We start from the raw sequence: 6000 nt of genomic DNA on the forward strand, positions 1-6000 counted from the left end.
AGAAATTAAATGTGGGCAAATGCAAAGTGATGCACATTGGGAAAAATAACAAAAAAATCGTAGTTACCAGATGCTAGAATCCACCTTGGGGGTCAGCACGCAATTAAAAAAAAAAAAAAAGATCTGGGTTTCATCAATAATAATAAAATGCTAGAGGCGCATGCGCTCTTGAAAATTCGTGAGCGCTGGCGCTCTGAAGTGTGCTTCTGTGGCAACATTCTAAACCTCAGGGTGCATGCGGGGGCTGGAGGTGCGCACGTGGGGGCTGAAGGCGCGCGACTGTGGAGCATTTGGCGGTTTGCAGTCTGCCGCTGATTCAGAGGGGGAGGGGGGGCACAGGCGCACCTGCCAGGATCTTCTCACCCTCCTCACCCACCCGCCGCGGCTCCTCTCTCGAACCGCACCAGGCGGGGATCGAGAGAGGAGCTGCGGCGCGGGCAGCCGGCCCGCAGACAGGAGGCTGCCAAAGCCGGAAACGAAGCTTCCTGGTGGGGGGGGAGGGACTGACGGACGGCGAGGAAGGAGTGGGAGCAGGCTGCAGAGGCTGTCGGTGTCTTCAGGCCGCGGTGGCTTTAGGCAGATGTCGGTGGAGGTAAGGGTTGCTACTGGACATGGGAAGAGGTGCTGATGGACGGGGGGGGGGGGGGGGGAAAGGAAGGGAGGCCTACTACTGGACAGGGGGAACAGAAAAGAGGTACTGCTGGACAGGGGAAGAGGTGCTGATAGACGGGGGGGAAGGGCAAAAAAAGGAAGGGAGGCCTACTACTGGACAGGGGGAGTAAGAAAGAGGTGCTGCTGGACAGGGGGGGAGTTAAAACAAAGGGAGAAGGGCTGCTGCTGGATAAGGGGACCAGTGAAGGGGTGGTGGTGGACACAGGGGAAGAAAAAGGAAGGGAGAATGGACAGGGGGAGCAGGCAAGGGGTGGTGGTGGACCGCCGAGGAAAAAGAAAGACAAAGAAAGAAATACTGAAACAGGCTAAGGAGAGAGAGAGAGAGAGAGAAAGAAATACACACACACATATATATTCTAGCACCCGTTAATGTAATGGGCTTAAAGACTAGTTATATATAATACACTGAAATCTTCTGCCCAACGTGTGGTGGTGGCCAAAAAAATCAAACAAGATTCTAGGAATCATTAGAAAAGCAATGTTAAACATAACTAAGAATGTTATATTGCTTCTGTATCGCTCCATGGTGCAACCTCACCTTGAACATTGTGTTCAATTCTGGTTGCCTTACTAAAACAAAATAAAGCGTAACTAGAAAAGGTTCAAAGAAGAATGACCAAAATGATAGAGGGGATGAAACTCCTCTCATATGAGGAAAGACTAAAGAGGTTAGAGCTCTTCAGTGTGGAAGAGAGACGAGCGAGGGGAGATATGATTGAAGTCTACAAAATCCTGAGTGGTGTAGAACAAGTACAAATGGATTGATTTTTTTTTACTCCATTAAAAGTTAAAGACTAGTGGACACTCAGGGAAATACTTTTAAAACCAATAGGAGGAAAGAAGTCAGAGAATAGTTAAGCTCTGGAATGCATTGCCAGAGGATGTGGTAAGAATGGTTAACATAGCTGGTTAAAAAAAAAAAGGTTTGGACAAGTTCCTGGAGGAAAAGTCCATAGTCTGCTATTGAGACAGACAAGGGGGAAGCCACTACTTGCCCTGGGATTGGTAGCATAGAATGTTGCTACTATTTGGTTCTTTGCCAGGTGCTTGTGACATGGATTGGCCACCATGGAGACAGGATACTAGACTAGATGGACCATTAGTATGACTATTGTTACATTCTTATGAATTGTTCCTCTCAGGAAAGGCAAAACCTTGGTAATGCTTGCAAACAAGGCAAACTATTGCAAAACCTTTATACTGAACACCACAACAGGATGCATTAATTTTCCACTCAAAACAGCAGCAGGTTGTAATATTAACAAACAAATATTGTAATATTGCAAACCTAGACAAGAATAGCTGCGCCCCCGCCCCCAGCAAATTAACAGCTGCTTCAAGCTACAATCACAAAGGTTTTACTTTCTGTATTATTTAGTCGCTGATTTTGGGGCATTACTGTATAACACATTTATTGTAAAAGTGAATTAAATAAATACAAATAGAAATGCATTCATATTTTATGAACTTTGGTGGAGAAAAAAAGTAAGATGCCTGGTCTGATTAATTTTTAAGAACTTCAACTTCCTTTTAGACTGACTTTGAGATGTCATTTTTGGATAGGCTTTACTACTTAAGCTTTTGCTCACCGAGCCCATATAACAAGGTGGTTTTATTTGTCATGGCTTTGTTTTTTTTTCCAGCTTCCAGCTGATAGATGACACGTGGACACTAGAAGATGGTAATCTGGTTTAGAACACTGTACATCCCAGTTTATTTATAGCACAGCAAAGAGTCGGGCAACGTCTGAGTGGGTGATATTCCCACATGTATAAGAGGAAGTACCTGGGCCATGCTAACTGGTTTGGGCAGAAAATGTTGTAAATAACATCATAAATAATAATAATAATAATAATAATTTTTTAAATATAAAAAAATTAAGCACTCAGAATAACTGACTCAGCATCCTTTTCACACATCACCCATCTGTACTCATATGTACTATATGTTACTTGCACATACAGTTCTACTTGATGGCTGTCATACAATGTAATAATCTCTGCTCATGTGCATGCCACACAGTATATGGATTTTTACTTATTGTTCATATAAAATTAATAAAAATATTGAACTTAAAAAAAACAAGCTGCACATTTCTAGTTCCCAGTCAGAATAAAAATCCCCATCGAGATTCCACTCCAGTAGGATTGCCTAAAATCGTACAATTAAGGAGTACGGTGCAAGCTTGTTACTTGTGTTGCAGCACCATCTCCCCACTCATCATTCAATGTCCCAAGCATTTAGATCGCCCTCTCTCAGCAAATAAACTGCCTTAATGAAATGACGTACAAAGCAGAAAATGGTAAAACCTGGCACTTCTGGTGAAGAGCTGGGTCTATAACTTAAATAAAATTGAGCACGAAATTTGCGTCAGGTTACTGCATAATGGCCACTTAGTTCAAACGTCAAACAATAAGCCAGCAGTTGGAAGCAGGGGCTAGCTCCAGGTGAGGCACCGTCACAGAGCATCAAGCTCAAGGGCCCCCCCCCCCCCCACGAGCCGCTCTCACTCATTAACTCACCTTGAGCAGTGGCGCGAGCCGTTCCTCCGGTCTCGCAATCCCTCGAACTAGCCCTCCCCTCCCCCGCTAATGCATATTAATGGACTCTCCGGATTCACTCGAGTAAAGTCAGCCCTGGCTCCGCCTAATAAAAATCTTGGGCCATCCGTAGAAAGGTCAGTGGCAGCAAAGGTCAGAGCTAGGTCTCGGGGGCAGTTTTGACCTCAGACGGGAGCAGATTGCAAGCATGAAAAGAAGCGATACCCGCACGAATGTCACTCTAGAGCCAGCCAGACCCATAAACGCTTCTTAGTTGCCCGACTGGGAGAGACATAGGGCACGGTCTCAGTTTCCCCCCATGCCCAGCTGCCCCACACGCCTTTGCGCTTTCAGTACCGAGGCGTTGGCGACCTAAAGCCATCTGTTTTTTTTTTTTGCTTTCTCTCTCCTCCAAAGCACACGTTGCATACATACGGCACGCGATTGCAGGTCTCCCGCCAGCCCCGGCATCTGCACTGCGCTTCTCGCGGCTCTCCCCCTCCTCCCCCCCGCCCGGAGCCCGCGCGAGACTCACCTCTTCCTTCCAAACGCGACCCTCGCGAGCTCGAGCGGACCTGGCGACCCTCCGCCAGCAGGGAGCCCGCAGAGCCGGCGAGGGCGCAGTCACTCGCTCCGTCGCCCCCGCTCCTGCTTTTCCCTCTCTCTCTCCTCCGCCCCCTCCGGAGCGCGAGGGTCTGCGGCAAACTTTCTCCGAGCGCCCTGCGGTGGGACCGGGCCGAATCTTGGGCTCCCCCCCCCCCCTCCCCTCCGAGGGGGAGTTCTTGTCCTTCTGCCACTCTCCGGGCGATCTTTCGGGATAAGGTCTTTTTTTAGCCGGCTACGAATCCTCTCTGCCCAAAAGCAGCTCTTTAATGTTGCTCTTTCTCTTTTACGCCTAGCCCTTGTCCCTTTAAAGCAGCTGCGGGCGAGCGTAGTTCCTTGACAGTGCACAATAAACAATTTGTATTGATTTAATTTTTTTTTTTTTTTGCCGTTAGGGCTTTAGATAATAGCCTTCTTCTGACTTATTCTCAAAATAGAATACAATCGGAAGCGGCCTTCTTCACAAATCAGCTTATAAAACCGCTGCAGCAGTCCTGAGTACCAAAACAGCTCACACATACTGTACAGCTGTCAGCGCGAGCCCGTGCACAGGCCCCTCCCTGCCCGTTTCGGCGCTATTCGAGGAAATGAGGCTGTGATAGTAGCAATGGAGGGGGGTTCCAACCAATCAACCGTCTTGTTTGGTCTCCCAGGGAAACTCTTCCTCCCTCCCTGCTTGCCTTGCCTTCGCTGCTGCTTCAAATCATTCTGTAATTCCCCCCCCCCTCCCCGACATTGCTTTACGCCTTTCAACTGTTTTTTTACACCTATTTTGGGGAAGAAAATCGATTGCAACAATTTGTTACATTATACTAGTTGTCGCACCGGGACTTTATGGGTTAATATTCTTGGTGGGAAATTTTTGAGCTGAAAGAGGTTGTGCTCTAGAGCAGGGGAATAGCGGCAGCAATCAGATGATATACAGTATATTTAAAGTTTTAGTAAAAAAAAATAGTACCCTTGACAGTCAAGGCGATTTAACTGGCCTGGAGAGGCTCTTGGCCACTTAAATCGTTTGTACAATCGATCTGGTGAGAAAATCAAAGGCACTTAACTGCTAAATTGAAAACGAGATTTTGTGGGCAATTCGGGGAGGAGTCAGCATTTAACTGCTTAAGTTAGCTAACTCTGGGACTGCATAACTTTATTCTGTTTTTCTTAGGCATTAAGGCCTGGATTCTCTATAGCAGGGGTAGGGAACTCCGGTCCTCGAGAGCCGTATTCCAGTCGGGTTTTCAGGATTTCCCCAATGAATATGCATGAGATCAATGTGCATGCACTGCTTTCAATGCATATTTATTGGGGAAATCCTGAAAACCTGACTGGCATACGGCTCTCGAGGACCAGAGCTCCATACCCCTGCTCTATAGGGTGCTGATATTAGTGGCCGCCTAAAAAGTGGCAGCCGATCGTGTGTCAGTCATGTGACAGCGCCCTATAGAGAATCGTGCCTCCATGAAAGATAGGCATTGGAAATGTACGCCAGGCCTTTTCTGGGCCTACATTTCTGGTGCCTGTCTTTGTCGTGAATCATGCCTATGTAGGTGCACTTGGCCGCCTAATGCCACTTTAGGTGTTAGCCACACCCATAGTGGCGTTCAGTGGCGCTGTTTTAAACAGCGTTTGTTAATTAACTTGGGCGCCATTTCTAGAATTTTCCCTCTAAGGGCCAGATTCTATATAGGACGTCTACATTCGGCGCTCTAATCAAGGATGCCTAGCAATGTCTAACTTTGTAATCCGCACACAACCTTTTCTTTTTTTAATTGGTGTGGTAATTGACTGTAGCAGTTTTCAGCCAATCCAAAAGGAAAAAAAAAAATTTAAATTAACAAGAGTTTGGGGCTGAACTCTTAGGACGCCTAGTGATGCCTAAGTCGAGGTGCCCTCCAAGGCAGGATTAATGGCTAAGAATGGGTATGGTTGATGTAGGCATTGCTAGATGTCTGAGTTAGGCACTGGTAAGTTAGGCCAAGTAAAACCTGGCCTAATATACCAGCACCTACTTTCAGGATACCTAGCGACACCTAGGTGGGATTTTATAAGTGGTGCCTAGTGATTGATTGACAACTTCACCGAGCAGCACCCACAATGCTAGGTGCCATTTATAGAATCTGGCCATAAGAGCTCCTTAAGGGAGTGTTAGAGCTACAACCCCAGCATCCTGGGGTAGTGGGTTCAAATC

At 46.9% G+C, this 6000-nt stretch overlaps 1 protein-coding gene across 6 annotated transcripts in view; it reads right to left on the reverse strand.

Annotated features, from left to right (window-relative positions):
• Positions 1–4459, reverse strand: part of MFAP3L (microfibril associated protein 3 like) — a 79373-nt gene extending 74914 nt beyond the window's left edge. For 2 of the 6 annotated variants that reach the window (XM_033942425.1, XM_033942388.1), the window contains exon 1: positions 3195–3557. The gene's annotated coding sequence lies outside the window, so the exon portion shown is untranslated. The other 4 variants (XM_033942435.1, XM_033942397.1, XM_033942378.1 and 1 more) reach the window with 4 other exon arrangements.
• Positions 4460–6000: the final 1541 nt, after the last annotated feature.

The sequence above is a fragment of the Geotrypetes seraphini genome, chromosome 1 (assembly GCF_902459505.1).
Source record: "Geotrypetes seraphini chromosome 1, aGeoSer1.1, whole genome shotgun sequence".
Classification (NCBI taxonomy): domain Eukaryota; kingdom Metazoa; phylum Chordata; class Amphibia; order Gymnophiona; family Dermophiidae; genus Geotrypetes; species Geotrypetes seraphini.